Raw genomic sequence first — 17,465 nt, 5'->3', positions numbered from 1 at the left:
CCCAAGTCAGGAATCAAATTCCCTGGCACTGTGAGGCAGCAGTGCTAATCGCTGTGGCACTTGCCGCCCCGAGTTTTGTCCTGAATTGCATTTTAAATGTTCCTCCACCATGTTAAAGTCTGAGGCTGTGGAGATGTGTGCGGGATCTATCCCTCTTAGTTTTCCCAGCTGGACTTCTCACCTTGTGAGAATAAAACAGGGAGAAACTAAGAGATAAGCTAAGTGAATCCTATTGGCCTACAAAATTCCAGTGAAGCACTCAAGAAGTGAAAAATAGTCTGCTATTCCGGTTGGATCTTCTCGCATTGCAGAACAAGAGAGGGCACACTTCTCATCATTAACCTACTTGCATGATGTACCGACCTTTCTTGAATGTTATCAGAAATGTTGCTGATCCTCTGAATACTGCTCTGTTCTTTCTCCTGGCTCCACATCTGTTTCTCCAATTCTCCATTCAGCCTCCCACTGTGAACCACCTCTGATCATGCAGGCTCATACTTGCCTCGTACATCTCCTTTAAGCCTTGCCCCTCGCACCTTAAGCCTGTGTCCCCTAGTAATTGACTCTTCAACCCTGGGAAACATCTTCTGACTATCCACTCTGCCCATGCCTCTCATAATTTTGTAGACTTCAATCAGTTTGCCCCTCAACCTCCATTATTCCAATGAGAACAAACCAAGTTTCTCCAACTTCTCCTCATAGCTAATGCCCTCCATACCAGGCAACATCCTGGTAAATCTTTTCTGTACCCTTTCCAAAGCCTCCACATCCTTCTGGTAGCGTGGTGACCAGAATTGAACACTATATTCCAAGTGCAGCCTAACTAAGGTTCTATAAAGCGGCAACATGACTTGTCAATTTTTAAACTCAATGCCCCGGCCGATGAAGGCAAGCTTGCTGTATGCCTTCTTGACTATCTTCTCCACCTGCACTGCCACTTTCAGTGACCTGCATACCTGTACACCCAAGATCCCTTTTCCTATCAATTCTCTTAAGGTTTCTGCCATTTACTGTATATTTCCTATCTGTATTAGACCTTCCAAAATGCATTACCTCACATTTGTCCAGATTAAAGTCCATCTGCCATCTCTCAGCCCGAGTCTCCAACTGATCTATAACCTGCTGTATCCTCTGATGGTTCTCATCGCTATCCGCAAACCCATCAACCTTTGTGTCGTCCGCAAACTTATTAATCAAACCAGTTACATTTTATTCCAAATCATTTATATATATTACAAATAGCAAAGGTCCCAGCACTGATCCCTGAGGAACACCACTACTCCCTGTCTTGTTTGACCAAGCCAGTTTTGTATCCACCTTGCCAGTTTACCTCTGATCCCATGTGACTTCACCTTCTGCACCAGTCTGCAATGAGGGGCCTTGTCAAAGACCTTACTGAAGTCCACGTAAACAACATCCACTGCCCTATCCTCATCGATCATCTTCATCACTACCACGAAAAGGTCGATCAAGTTCGTGAGGCACGACTTCCCCTTCACAAAATCATGTTACCTCTCACTAATATGTCCACTTATTTCTAAATGGGAATAAATCCTGTCTCGATGAAACCTCTCCAATAATTTCCCCACTACTGATATAAGGCTCACTGGCCTGTAGTTAGCTGGATTATTCTTGCTACCCTTCTTAAACAAAGGAACAACATTGTCTTACCTCATTGTGCAAGATATGAGTTTGGCTGATTCCTAGATCCAATTAGTGGATTGAGCAGTGCCTCACAGTAAGGTGAACACTAGCAAGGAAGAATTAGGTAGTCCAGGCCTGCTCTTGAAGAAGAAGCATGTCTATTTTTACATAGGCTGGAACTCTTTGATGTTGGAAGCCCCACCATCATTGGCCAGCGCGAATGGAGAATGTGGCGCTCAGCCAAATCTTCATTCACAACAGCGGGACTGGAAAATCCCAGACGCGGGCGAGGGTGGAGAATTCCAGCCATAATTTCAGGACAAGATTGACAGTGATGGAGCTTAATCTTTCTAGATTGTGTTGATGGTAGAAATCCTTCAGAGAGGGATAAAAGTGTGACTAACTGGAAACAACCTGCAAAGTGTAAGAAATGATTTATAAGCAGACTTTGCACTTTTTGGACAAATCGGTTGCAAATGGCAACAGTCAATAGTGTCTAGTAACAAATACCATTGTGTAATAAAAATGTAAAGTGCTGAAAAGACTTCAGCAGGTCTGGCAGCATCTGTAGAGAGAGAAACAAGTTGATATTTCGAGTTCAACACGACTTCTTTTGAATGTCCGAAGGAAAAAAACTAGAATTGAAAGCTAGGCTCAGTGCTGGTGATCATGAAACTATCATTGATTGTCGTAAAAACCCACTTGATTCACTAATGTCCTTCAGAAATGTCAATTACTAGGGGACACAGATTTAAGGTAAAAGGGGGAAAGTTTAAAGGAGATGTGATTGGCAAATTTTCTACACAGAGGATGGATGGTAAGTGCCTGGAAAGTGCTGCCAGAGGAGGTGGTAGAAGCAAATACAGTAGCAGCTTAAGAGGCATCTTGATGAATAGACAGGGAATAGAAGAATACAGACCGTGTAGAGGCAAAAGGTCTTTAGTTTAGACAGATGTCATGTGTCAGCACAGGCTTGGTGGGCCAAAGGATCTGTTCCTGTGTTGTACTGTTCTAGAATCATAGAATCACTACAGTGCAGAAGGAGGCTATTCGACCCATCAAGCCTACACCGACAACAATCCCATCCAGGCTCTAAGCCCATGTATTTAGTCTGCAAATCCACCTAACACGAAGAGGGTACTTAGCATGACCAATCCACCTAACCTGCACATCATTGGTCTGTGGAAGGAAAGTGGAGCACCCAGAGGAAACCCACGCAGACACAGGGAGAACATGCAGACTCCACACAGACAGTGACCCAAGCTGGGAATTGAACCTGGGTCCCTGGTGCTGTGAAGCAGCAGTGCTAACCACTGAACCACTGTGCCACCCCTATTCTTGGACTACTTTATCCTACCTAACTACTGTCCCTGCCCTGAAGCTAGACTACTGTCCCATTGCTACCTGATCCCCTCCCCCACCCCCACCAACAATACCCTGACTCTCACTGTGAACCCTCCTCCCCTCTGCAATTCTCCACCTGAACCCAAACTACCCCTTGACCGGATGAACTTAACTATCTGCCCTGACCACCAGGTAGCTGGCCTACCTTTGTTAGCTCTTAACCTTTGATCTTGTGAAGGAGTGCTCTCCAGCCAGACAATACTCCAACTAACAGTTTACCCAGGATCGATCACCTATTGGCAGTCATGTTAGAACAATAGATAAGACTCCTATACAAACACAGCCCGATTATTATTAGATTTATATCCTTTCTCTTTTATGTTACTTGAAGAATGAAGCACAGGTACAAGAAAATGTTAGTGGCAAAATCCTGGATTAGAATATTAATAATTCTACATCTTTTACAACTGAATTGTACCTTGCAGGGGGGATTATTGGATTTTATTTTTCTTGTATAAAGCTATCAGTTCCCAGATAGTTTAAATCACACATTACATTCCTCATAGCTATATTGTCTTTCGCAAATGTCACTGTTAAATCCTTGACATGCTACACAAGCCACAATACTGATCTGCTTGGCTTTTTTCTCCATGCTTGGGTGCACACATGCTCCTAATACCAAACAATCATGGTATCCTCCATAGAGTATTGATGTATAAAAATGTAGTTTCGCGGCAGCCAGGTGCAATCCTTAAGATTCTCCCCGGAGGTTAAAGCCGGGCACAAAATTTGTTTAGCAACATCTTTCACCGAGCATCCTAACACTGGAGATATGAGGCTGATTGTGTAACGTTAGTTTTACAATTTCTCCATGGTGTCACACATATCGAATAGAACTCGTTTCAAAAAATATATAAGACTCTCAATTTGCTCCCATTCTTTAAAAAATGAAATGTGCAATAAGAGAAGTCAAGAAACTACAAAGGGTCCCGACTCTAGCCCAGTCCAAAACACAATCCAACCTCCCATCCATTGACTCTGTCTACATTTCCTGCTGCTTTGGAAAAGCAGCCAGCATAATTAAGGACCCCATGCATGCAGGACATTCTCTCTTCCACCTTCTTCCATCAGGAAAAGGATACAAAAATCAGTGAACACGTACCAACCTACTCAAGAACAGCTTCTTCTCTGTTGCCATCAGATTTTTCAATGGACCTACCATATATTAAGTTGATCTTCACCCTATCTGTAACTGTAACACTATATCTGCACCCTCTCCTTTCTTTTTCCTCTGTGTACTCTCTGAATGGCATGTTTTGTCTGTATAGCATGCAAGAAATAATAATTTTCACGGTATCCCAATACATGTGACAATAATAAATCAAATTAAATCAAACCAAATTCTTTAATGGGTCTTCCCTTCTTTGTGATTATTCTAAATAAACTGTTGATTGCTGAGACCTTCTATCTATCCTTTCTATCTAATGACAGGATGGTGGCATTGGTCAGGGTAGACTATTTTTGTGTGTCAGTTGTGCCCCACTCTCTCTGATAAGTTAGAGGATAGTGGCTTCAAGTTTTGCCCCAGGAAACCAAGACCAGTGCTTCAGTGGAGTGCTGTATGATCGCTGCCATTCTATGGGTGAGATGTTAAACTGGGATTGCCATCCGTGTCTCGGGTAGACATAAAAGATCCCGTGACACTATCTTAAAGGAAAGAAGGGGAGCTAGCCCTCGGTCGGAATTTACTGATCTCGTATGGCCCACCATTGCTGCCAGCGAGAATGGAGAATTTGGTGCTCAACCAAATCTCCATTCAAAGTAACAGGACTGGAAAATTCCGGCCGTTGGCGAGATCAGAGAATTCTGGACCTTGGGTGGAATTTTTCCATCTCACTCACCGCAGGAATCGGAGTAGGTGGCGGGCGGACCACACAAATGTCCATTGACTTTGGGCGGGATTTTCCGGTTTTGGGGTGAACATGGCTGGAAAATCCTGCCCCTCATTTCCTGACCAATATTTATCCCTTAATCAAATAACACAGAAACAGATCACGTGATCAAAAGCACATTGCTTTTTGTGGCAGCTTGCTGTGCGTATTTGGGTTACTCTGTCATTACTGGAGGGCATGCTCTTCTGAGTCTGACACTCAGAGGGTGAATATTGAAGTCCATTACAAAGGAAGCAACTCAAGAACTTCAAAGAACGGGAAGTGACGTAAGCTAAAGCAGAATGTGGAAACAACACAGCATACATTTAGAAAGCACCTCCAACACGGAAGAATGATCCTAAAATGCACCACAGAGGCAGAAAGAAAGACACACAGCAGAGGAAAACTATACAGACCCCCCAACGTAGACAAGTCATTCATCTCAATTGGTCAGTGCTGGCATTTATGCTGCACTCGACCCTCCTCCCACTTTTCATCATCCAAGCTTAACGGCATATCATGCTAAATAGATATTAGAAGGCTGGGGGTGTTGGGTCACCTATAGCATGGTCAAGAAGATAGACTTTAAGGTGGGTCTCAATGAAGAAGACAATGGAAAACCTGTTGTTAAGTGAAGGACTCCGGCACTTCTGAAGGCCTGGCTGCTGATTGTGTGTAAAGAGGGAAGTGGGGGAATGGGGGCAATGCCCTAGAAATCAGAGGATAGAGGTTTCTGGGGGGGGAGGTGGTGTCGGTAAATGGGATGGGCAGGTTGTCGAAATGGTAGTGGTTGGAGCTGAGAACTGCAGATAGAGCAATTGCGGACCAGTGAGAATGGAGCGTGATGGGCGAGTGGGAGTTGATACTGACTGTATAACGGACTGTATGGTTTTAGGTGAGCTGAGGTTTACGGTTTGGGGGGATGGGGAAAGCAGGAGGCTGACAAGTCTAATAATTCTTGTTCACCAGCTAGGGGAAAACAACAATAACATGTCTATTTATTGGTAAAGACTATACAGAGGCTTGCAGCCTCATTGCCAAGAAAATTTTGGAACAGAAAACCCTGCTTACCAAAAATAACATTTGGTCCAGTAATGCCTTTTAAGGAAGGAACTCTGCTGTCATTCCCCTGTCTGGTCTATATGTGACTTCAGACCCATAGCAATGTGGTTGATTCTTAATTGCCCTCTGAATGGCTTAGAAAATTATTCAGTTATATTCAAGAAGACATCTCACTATCACCTTCTTAACAGGCAGTGACATAGTGATTGTCACTGGACTAGTAATCTAGAGACCCAAGGTGGTGCTCTGAGGATCCAGGTTCAAATCTCACCACAGCAGGTGGTGAAATTTGAATTCAGTAAAAAATCTGGAATTAAAAGTTTTACATTGACCATGAAACGATTGTCAATTGTCACAAAAACCCATCTCATCCATTCATGTCCTTTACTCGGTCTGGCCTACACGTGACTCCAGATCCGCAACAATGTCTGATTTTTAACTGCCCTCTGAAATGGCCCAGCAAACCATCCTATCCCTTATTGCCCTTGAACTAAGTGCTGGCCCTCCAATGACACCCACATCCCATGAACGAATGAAAAACAAAATGCTGGCTTGTGAATGAATAATAATAAAAAGGTGCAGGTGGGGAAGACCATTTCATCTAGTTCAGCTCATCTGATCAGAAAGATCACTGGAGATAATTTTGACTGTGCCTCTTCTCATTCTGTGGCTACACCTTTCCTTGCTGTTGTGAGGTTGTGCTCAGTCTCTGGGAATCTCCTACTTCTGGCCTGTTTCTGCTTCTATTTTCTATGACAATGGGATTGGATATTTGATGATTAGCCATGATCAAAATGAATAGCGGAGCAGACTCGAAAGGCCGAATCATAGAATCCCTACAGAAGGCAGCCATTCGGACCTGCGCTGACAACAATCCCGCCCTATCCCCATTACCCCAAATACCATTACCCTGCTAACTCCTCTGAAACTAGGGTCAGTTTAGCATGGCCAATCAACCTAACCTGCACATCTTTGATCATGGGAAGAAACCGGAGCACCCAAAGGAAACCCAAGCAGACACAGGGAGAATGTGCAAAGACAGTCACCCAAGCCAGGAATCAAACCCAGGTCCCTCATACTATGAGGCAGCAGTGCTAACCACTGTGTCATTGTACTTCTCTGAATGGCCTACTTCTGCTTCTATTTACTATGTTTCTATCTGGGTAGCAAGAAATAAGGTGTTAAAGAATTTGTAAACAACACAGGGACAATAATATGACTACTCCCCTGTGCCCCCCACCCCCTACTTCTGATGAGGTGGTAGTACAAAGTAGGGGTTAGAAAGCCCATAGCTGGCTTTAAGTCTCTCCCAATTTTAATTGGTGACGGCTTCACTGGAAATGAAAATTGGGAGGAGGTGTAAAGGCTGCTGATCTATTATTGTCTTTATAAACACTTGCTCAAAGTCAAGATGGTTCCCCTACAGCCCCTGGCTCTTAGTATCTCAATTAAATTAAATGGATCAAAGGCTTTTGCCTCTGTCACGCTACTGACAGTGCCTGGAGCTGATTGCTATGTTTGAGAAGAATTTTCTGATGTTGGTCCTAAACTTCTCCTTTCATTGTTTGAAGGCTCTGCTGTCACAATTTAGTTTGACATCTTACTCCAGACTTATCGCCCCTGTATCTCTCACTATCTTATATACTTACATGGAGCCACCTCTTTCAAGGCCAAAAACCTTCTGAAGCAAGGAATCTTCTCCAAGTTGCCTCCAGGCCTCCATTGTCTCCCTGACCAGAATTGGACATGCCACTCAAGATGTGGTTTGACTAGTGCACATCAGTCTGAACCTGATTTGCTCTGTCTTGTACTCTACTCTATTGATAACGTAGTTCAACATTCTTTTAGCAGTCCTGGAGGCATTGGACATGTTTAAAGTTGAATCCACTAAAATCCTTAAATCCCTCTTGCCCCCAAGGTGTTTTAATACCATTCCAAAACAGCATAACCCATCTATTTTATCTTCCTATATGCAATACATTACACTTGGTCCATGTTCATCTTCGTTTTAGGAAAGATTTCCAGAATTGAAGCCAATGGGGTTCTTGCCCTTGAGAAAGGAACAGGGGGACACTAATTGCAAGAGGAAAATGGTGATTCTCAATGAGTCAGGGATGTTAAGTCTCCAGAGAATTTCTGAGCGCTTGTTACAAATCTACTGATGATTACAAAACCACTGTCAGAAAAACCCATCTGGTTCACCTTCAGGGAAGGAAATCTGCTCAAAGATAATCTACCTGCAACAGTTGACGGGGCTGGTGGGCTGAGGGGTCTTCCCCAACTTCCTGGCTTCAGCTGCGGACTCAGGCCGCCGTCTTGAACAGCTCCGTGCACTCCACATCTCACCCCAACAAGGATCGCCAGGCGACTGAGGGCACTTTCTTTAATTTTAAATTTTAAGATGTTGGAGAGGGGACCACTTCCATCTTCAGGTCCCCTTTCCCTCACTTATCTGCAAAGGCAGCCCCCATTAGTCCTCCAGCTTCCAGAGACTGCCCACCATCCTTAATTGGATGGCGAATCCTTTCATCAACTTTTGCAGAAAGCATATAGAAAGCATGCTTTCTGGTTGTATCACAGCTTGGTATGGCTCCTGCTCTGCCCAAGACCACAAGAAACTACAAAAGGTCGCGAATGTAGCCCAATCAATCACACAAACCAGCTTCCCTTCCATTGACTCTGTCTACACTGCTCACTGCCTCGGCAAGTTAAGGACCCCTGCACCCCAGACATTCTCTCTTCCACCTTCTTCCATTAGGAAAAAGATGTGTAAGTCTGAGGTCACATACTAACCGACTCAAGAACAGCTTTTTGCCTGCTGCCTTAGGAGTTTTGAAGGACTTACATTGCATTAAGTTAATCTTTCTCTCCACTCTAACTATGACTGTAACACTACATTGTGCAGTCTCTCCTTTCCTTCTCTATGAACGGTATGCTTTGTCTGTACAGTGTGGAAGAAACAATACTTTTCACTGTATACTAATACATATGATAATAATAAATTCAATCAAACAAATCTCCCTGGCCACAAATTGGCTAATTCAGGAAAAGTTTCAGGCGGGTGTGACACAGTGCCATCTTCTGAACCCCTCCCCCCCTCTTTCATTTGAACCAGCCGGGCCCTGAAGCTGATGGGAAACTCCTGCCCTTTATTGAGGTCTTGGAGGCATACATGCTCGCCCAATGGCAGTCATTTTTCATCAACAATGGACTGAAGTCCAACATTAAATGGGAATGGTTGGCTGCAGAAAGTGTTTGAATGAAATGAAAAGTCCCACCATGGACATGATATGCAGTTGGAGGAGAAATCTGGAAGCACCCCAAGCTCAGAGCTAGGGGAGCAAAGGGCCTCAGCCTCATGTTCAAAGCTCAAGGAAGCTCTGAAGACTGCAGATGGCAAAGAATCATGACTGTGGTATTTTGCCTGAGAAGAAGGATTTGCATTCAGAAAACACCTTAGACAAAATCAGGATGTCCCAAATCATCTTCCAGCTCTTTAAGGACTTCTGAAATGTAGATAGTGTTATAATATAGGGAACCACAACAGTGTACAGACAACAAACCCCCCACAAACATAGTGACAAGATCATCCATTTCATCAATGTTGATTGAAGGGTGAATAATGGGCAGGACACCATAGGATCTTTTAATCCATTCGAGAAGGCAGCTGGGATCTTAACACTGCATGAGGATGGCAGCATCTCTGGTAGTGTAGCACCCACTCAGTACTGCACTGAAGTGTCAACATGGGTTTTGTGGTACTGGGGTGATTCTCTGTGATGGGACTCGAACCCCCATCTTTCTAATTTGATTTGATTTGATTTGATCTGATTTGATTTTATTATTGTCACATACACATATAGTGAAAGTATTGTTTCTTCCATGCTATACAGACAGAACACACCGTTCATAGAGAAGGAAACGCGAGAGTGCAGAGTGTAGTGTTACAGGCATAGCTAGGGTGTAGAGAAAGATCAACTTAGTGCAAGCCAAGTCCATTCAAAAGTCTGGTGGCAGCAGGGAAGAAGCTGTTCTTGAGTTGATTGGTACGTGACCTCAGACTTTTGTATTTTTTTCCTGGTGGAAGAAAGTGGAAGAGAGAATGTCCGGGGTGTATGGGGTCCTTAGTTATGCTTCCTGTTTTTCCAATGCAGCGAGAAGTGGAGACAGAGTCAATGGATGGGAGGCTGGTTTGCGTGATGGACTGGGCTTCATTCACGACCCTTCATATTTTCTTGCGGTCTTGTGGCAAGAATGTTAGCCACTGAACCACAGCCAATACCTAAATAGCAGAAGAGGGTGAGGAGGAGGAAACAGATGCAGAGAGACTGCACAGAGACAAGGGGCCAAATGATTGCCTTCTATGATACAGCCATTTTGTGACTCCATCTCTCAACCTTTTCGCAACCTGATGATGCATAGGTCTGAATTTTGCCTGTTCCTACGGCTAATTATTTCTGGAACAGATCATTTGTTTGTTGCCAGGGGCTTATAGCTTGAGGGGCATTATCACATCAAGCATAGCCATGCTCACACCAACACACACAGACAAACTAAGGGGTAATTTAGCATGGCCAATCCACCCAACCTTCACATCTTTGGACACTAAGGAGCAAGGAGCAATTTAGCTTGGCCAATCTGCCAAACCTGCACATGTTTGGACACTAAGTGGCAATGTAACATGGCCAATCCACCTAACGGCACATCTTTTCAAAAATTTACTGTTACCACAAGTAGACTTTCAGTGACACTGCAATGAAGTTACTGTGAAAATCCACTAGTCGTCATCTGTTTCAGGTACACTGAAGGAGAATTTAGCATGGCCAATGCACCCAACCAGCACGTCTGTCAGACCATGGGAGGAAAATGGAGCACCCGGAGGAAATTCAGAAATGGGAGAACGTGCAAATTTCACATGGGCAGTCATCCGAGGCTGGAATTGAACCAGGGTCCCTAGCGCTGTGAGACAGCAATGGTCACCACTTGGCACCATGCCACCCCTGAGACTCTATGAACGAAACAAAAAAGATTCATAGATGGAGAGACAGAAGAGAAACAGAAGAGCAAAAGAGAGCAGACAGAAATGAAGGGGAGGATTTTCCAGTCTCGCCCACTGTAGGAATCAGGGCTGGAAATTTGACAGTCCAGCAAAATGTCTTATTGACTGGGGAGGGAATCTCCAATCTGGTGGTGGGCAGCGGGTTCGGAAAATCCCACCCAACATATCACTAGGGGGATAGGAAAACATTGCAGGGCTGTGGGGGAAGGAGCAGGGCAAACTGGACCGCTCTCTCAAAGGGCCGTCACAGACATGATGGGCCGGGTGGTCTCTTTCTATGTGGTGCCACTCTCTGAATCTGTGAAACAGCAACCTGAAGAAAGCAGAGGCAAGCGAAAGAGGCACTCCCCCGACTCACCATGCAAAGCACCATGGGCGTATTATAAAAATGTAATTAAATATATTGCACTCCTTCTCAAAAGGATAAAGATTATAATTTGTAATGCTTATAAAATTATTTCAAACTGCACAATTACATAAAAATGAAATTCCCTGTTAGCGGCAGGGCTGAATAATTTGGTTTGCACAATATCTTTTATGCTTTCTGTGGCTGGTTTCCAGTGTAACATTTGAAGTATTGATCTATATTTTGTCGCCTCAAACCAATGCAATTTGCATACTTATTGCCCCACAGGAGATTTCTCTCCCTCGCTTGTGTTGGTGGAAACATCTGCTTCTTCAAGCAATGGCTGCTCACATTCCCAAGCTGAGCCTTTTATATCGTGACCATGTCCTGGGCCCCACTGCTGTCATTCTTGCAGAAACCCCTGAGCAGAACTCCCCCCCTCCCTTGAGGACCCCCATCCACCCACCTGGGAGTGGTGGGGGAGGGGGTCAAAAGATTACACTTGGAACAGTGAATGCCACTCTGATTGGTTCCAAATTGGCTAATTGATGGCCTGAAGGCAGACTCACCAACCAGTTAAGGACACTGGGTGGGATCTTTTGATTTGATTTGATTTGATTTATTATTGTCACATGTATTAGTATACAGTGAGAAGTATTGTTTCTTGCGCACTATACAGACAAGGCATACCGTTCGTAGACAAGGAAAGGAGAGAGTGCAGAATGTAGTGTTACAGTCATAGCTAAGGTGTACAAAAAGATCAATTTAGTGCAAGGTAGATCCTTTCAGAAGTCTGATGGCAGCAGGGAAGAAGCTGTTATGGAGTTGGTTTGTATGTGACCTCAGACTGTTGTACCTTTCTCCAGCACGAAGAAAGTAGAAGAATGTCCGGGGTGCATGGGGTCCTTAATTAAGAACATAAGAAATATGAGCAGGAGTAGGCCATCTAGCCCCTCGAGCCCGTCCCGCCATTCAATAAGATCATGGCTGATCTGTCGTGGCTCAGTTCCACATTCCCGCCCTCTTCCCGTAACCCTTAATCCCCTTGCTTATCAAAAACCTATCAACCCGCGTCTTAAAAATATTTAGCGAGGCAGCCTCCACCACTTCAACGGGCAGAGAATTCCAGAGATTCACCACCCTTTGAGTGTAGAAGTTCCTCCTCAACTCCGTTCTAAACCGCCCGCCCCCTTTATCTTGAGGCTGTGCCCCCTAGTCCTACTGTCCTTTCTGAGCGGGAAGAGCCTCTCCACCTCTATCCTATCCATCCCATTCATCATCTTATATGTCTCAATGAGATCGCCCCTCATTCTTCTAAACTCTAACGAGTACAAGCCTAGTTTATTCAGCCTCTCCTCATAGTTCAACCCCCTCAACTCCGGTATCAGCCTAGTAAACCTCCTCTGCACTCCCTCCAAGGCCAAAATATCCTTACGTAAGTGCGGCGACCAAAACTGCACACAGTACTCCAGCTGCGGCTTCACGAGTGCCCTATACAGCTGCAGCAAGATCTCCCTACTTTTATATTCAATCCCCCTCGCTATGAAAGCCAGCATCCCATTAGCCTTCCTGACCACCTGCTGCACCTGTAGGCTGGGTTTTTGTGACTCGTGCACAAGGACCCCGAGGTCCCTCTGCACTGTCGCATGCTGCAGTTTTTTGCCATAGTCCTTCCTACCATTATTCCTACCAAAGTGGACAACCTCACATTTGCATTCTCGCTGCTTTACCAAGAAAGTGTAAGCAAAGTCAATGGATGAGAGACTGGACTTCATTCCCAACCCTTTGTAGTTTCTTGTGGTCTTGGTCAGAGCAGGGGTCATACCAAGCTGTGGTACAACCAGAAAGAAAGCTTTCAATGTTGCATTTGTAAAAGTTGGTGAGAGTCACAACAGACATACCAAATTTCCTTGATCTTTTCAGAAAGTAGAGGCATTGGAGGCCTTTCTTAACGGTAGTGTTGGCATGGGCGGACCAGGACAGGTTGTTGGCGATCTAGGCACTTAAAACCTTGAAGCCTTTGCATTTCTAATGCGTCCCTAGCAGATCACCCAATAAGATGTCCAGAAGCAGTTTTCAAAGTGCAATGGAAGATTCTTACAGAAAATGCTCCTCCAATCACAGGCTGTTTCTCTCCCATATTTGCTGCTGAAAGGCTCATGAGCAAGAGAGGCTGCTGGGATAAGATGTGTGTGTGTGTTCGTATGTATATGTGTATATATGTGTGAATGTGTATGTGTGTGTGTGTGCATGCACGTGCGCATGTGTGCACGTGCCACGTGTGTGTGTGAAGTGAGTGTGTTGTGTGTGTGTGTGTGTGTGTGGGGGAGTGCGTAAGGGATATATGCATGTATGTGAGAGTGGGAGGGAAAGTGGGGGAGGGAGATAGTGGGAGGGTGAGTGAGAGGGATTGAGAGGGTCAGGGAGGGAGGGGGTAGTGTTTGATTTGGCTGATTCTCAGTCTCAGGGTTCGCAGTCCTTCTCACCCTCACACTCTTGCAATCACTCTTACTCCCACAGTGTGTGAGGGCGAGTGAAGGAGTACCCTGTGACCGGGCCTGAGCTGGACGTGTGTGTTCTCACCCTTTCATACACTAATAGTCCTCTTTATTTATTACCCTTTTTCTTTAATTGTCTCTTTATTGTTGTGACTTTTTTTGCTGAGCTGCTTGTTTTTCACACACCAGCTTATTAAAAAAAATTATTGAATTTTGTGTCAAAAAAATTGAAATGTGCCTTCCACCCCACACAAGAAGGTTAGATAAAGATAAACCTGCTTTACAGTATCCAGGTGACCGACATCTTTATAGGGTTCTATCAAAAGGAGTTCCTTTTAAAGAAGGGAGTAAGATGTGAATGCATGATTCTTTACAAAGCTTTTTTACTCATCTGGTTATTATAATAAGAGTCACTGATTCTGTACAGAGTGTATAGTGGATGAATAGGCATGGATGTATGTTGTTTGATATGGAGACTAGGACGGGCTATGGGGAGTGTGAGTGGGAGAGGGTCTGCGGGCTAAAGGACCAGATTTTGTTTTGCTGTCAAGCATACAACCGGAATGTATGCTGTCAAGCATACACCCCCAGTGCACTGAGGTGAGCCATTTAATCACCTACCACGGCACCCAGCCACATCTGTGCCAGCCTCCAAAGACTTTCCAGTTAGTACAAGTATCCCAGCTGGAATCCAAATCCCACAATTAGTGGCATTTCCTCCCAAGTTGGATGGGCCAATCTGGGAAATTTCCCAACACCCATGGCATGATGGTACAGTGGTTAGCACTGCTGCCTCATGGCGCCTGGGATCCAGGTTCGATTCCCAGCTTGGGTCACTGTCTGTGCAGAGTCTACGCGTTCTCCCCACGCCTGCCGGGGCTTCCTCCGGGAGCGCACAACCTCAGGTTAAAGGGACGATCCTTTAAAACAGAGATGAGGAAGAATTTCTTCAGCCAGAGAGTGGTGAATCTGTGGAACTCTTTGCCGCAGAAGGCTGTGCAGGCCAGGTCATTGAGTGCCTTTAAGACAGAGACAGATATGTTCTTGATTAATAAGGAGACCAGGGGTTATGGGGAAAATGCAGGAGAACGGAGATGAGAAAAATATCAGCCGTGATTGAATGGTGGAGCAATCTCGACGGGCTGAGTGGCCTAATTCTGATCCTATGTGTTATGGTCTTATGGCTGCTCTGGTTTCCTCCCACAGTCCGAAAGATGTGCTGGTTAGGTTATTGGCCATGATAAGTTGTCCCGCAATGTCCCTGAACAGGCGCTGGAGTGTGGCGACTAGGGGATTTTCACAGTAACTTCATTGCAGTGTTAATGTAAGCTTATTTGTGACACTAATAAATAAAGTTTAAACATACCCACTTCTAGAAAGAAAATCCAGTCCTAAAAAACTGAAGCAACTTGAAGAATCCGGGCGATGCTTTGTAAATTCAAGTTCTTTCTTAGAAAAGTCTTTCCAACAAACTCCAGATTAAATTTTCAAGGATTGATTTCAGACAGGTGTCACTTAAGAATGATTAAATTTCCAATTAGGTCAGCACAAATCATTTTCCAACACACCGGTGCTTAGCAGCAGAATTTTTTTGTTCTAATTTTTCATTGAGGTTATTTATTGAGAATTTTTTTTGAGCTATTATTGGAAGTTTGGAAGAACCTTTTTAGATTGAAGAATGGCAAACTGTTGAACTTTATTTTATGTTAAATGATTGCATAAATTGGAAAACTCATGAATTGCTTTGAAGAGGAATGTAAAGGCTGGTCCTGGCTGGCAATGGGAAAGAATGAGGGGTGGGATTTCCCTGGGAATCGTAGTTGGCGGGACACTGACCATGCAAAGGTCCGTTGACCTTGGGTGAGATTTCCCAGCTTTTGAGTGAGTGCATTCGGAAAATCCTGCCCGTGGTGATGGTAGACTCATAGTGAAGTGTCTATGATCATCTGTGTTTCCCCTGATGACTGCAGACCACTGAGAGTACACATCTACAGGGCCGGCAGCTCATGATGTTGTTGCTGGTGCTTGGCGGGATCTCTGTAGCTCTCTAGCCTTCCTTTAGAATCAGAGAATCCCTACAGTACAGAAGGAGACCATTCGGCCCATCGAGTCTGCACTGACCACAATCCGACCCAGGCCCTTTGGGCATGTTGAAAGATGCACGTCTGGCGTAGGTGGTCCTTAAAGCTCCCTTAACCAAAGTATTAGCGCTGTCACTCGCTCAGTCAGTTGCCCTCATTCCCCAAGAGAGGTGGTCTGGAATGTAAAAGTTTGTATAGGTATTTTTGAGGGCATCCCTTTAATCGTTTGTCTGGACTACCTTGATTGAAAAGCATTAAAAGGGTGTCGATCTCAGGATTTTCTTCCAGTGTTTGTACATTTGACTGCACTTAGAATGGTTCCAAGGACTACCTTTCCCAGTGCCACTTGATCACAGGACTTCCACTCCACACATTCCAGATCCCATTGTACCCGGAACACCAGGAGCCCTTTGCGGGGGCTTAGACCCTGAAACCACCCTTAAAATACACGGGGAGAATGTGCAGACTCCACACAGACAGTGACCCAAGGGCAGAATTGAACCAGGGTCCCTGGCGCAGTGAGGCAGCAGCGTCCCCCTAATTTGTATATGTAGACCCTCAGATCTCTGTTCCTTAGCCCCACTTGGTATGATTTTTAAAAAATTCATTCATGAGACATGGGCATCGCTGGCTGGCCAGCATTTATTGCCCATCTCTCATTGCCCAAAGAGTGTCAACCACTTTGCTGTGGCTCTGGAGTCACATGTAGGCCAGACCAGGTAAATAGTCCATCCCAAGACAGCAGGCCCTCAGTGTTAATAAATCACCCTCCATGATAATACCATTTGATGTAACACCTCTCTTTACAGAATCTCGGATTCACCGTGAGCAGCACCTTAAGAGATTTGCATTTTTACCAAATCATGCAGGTTTCATAAAAATATTTAAATGCGGACTGAAATATTTATGTCAGAATGACATTTATTTCTACCCCCTTGGGATCTCTAAATGGCTCATTCACTTTTGATTTTCCTCTGGGTAATTTGCCACTTCCACTTCCTTCTCTCCCCGTTGATGGATTAGTTAAATTTGCATAGGAAGCTTTTCTCTATGATCGACGAGGTGCCCACTCACTTCAGGTGAAAAAAAAATCAGCTAAGTTGCAATGGGCTAAGCGTTAGGAGGAAGAATAAAGAGAGGCAGTCCACGCTAAATGGCGATGGCCTAGTGGTATTATCGCCAGACTATTAATCCAGAAACCCAGCTAATGTTCTGGGGGACCCAGGTTCGAATCCCACCACGGCAGTTGGTGGAATTCAAATTCAATAAAAAAGGAAATCTGGAAATAAGAATCTACTGATGACCATGAAATCATCGTTGATTGTCGGAAAAACCCATCTGGTTCACTAGTGCCCTCTAGAGAAGGAAATCTGCCGTCCTTACTTGATCTGGCCCACATGTGATTCCAGAGTGTCGACTCTCAACTGCTCTCGGCAATTAGCGATGGGAAATAATTGCTGGCCAGCCAGAGACGCCCATGTCCCATGAATGAATTAAAAG

General features: G+C 44.7%; 1 protein-coding gene across 1 annotated transcript in view; it reads left to right on the top strand.

Moving 5' to 3' along the window:
• The window catches only part of ofcc1 (orofacial cleft 1 candidate 1), a 213,192-nt gene that overhangs the window by 61,212 nt on the left and 134,515 nt on the right, over positions 1-17,465 (top strand). The window lies entirely within an intron of this gene.

This window comes from Carcharhinus amblyrhynchos, chromosome 8 (assembly GCF_965287045.1).
Source record: "Carcharhinus amblyrhynchos chromosome 8, sCarAmb.v2.hapA, whole genome shotgun sequence".
Lineage (NCBI taxonomy): Eukaryota > Metazoa > Chordata > Chondrichthyes > Carcharhiniformes > Carcharhinidae > Carcharhinus > Carcharhinus amblyrhynchos.
This window is presented reverse-complemented; position numbering and strand designations above follow the sequence as displayed.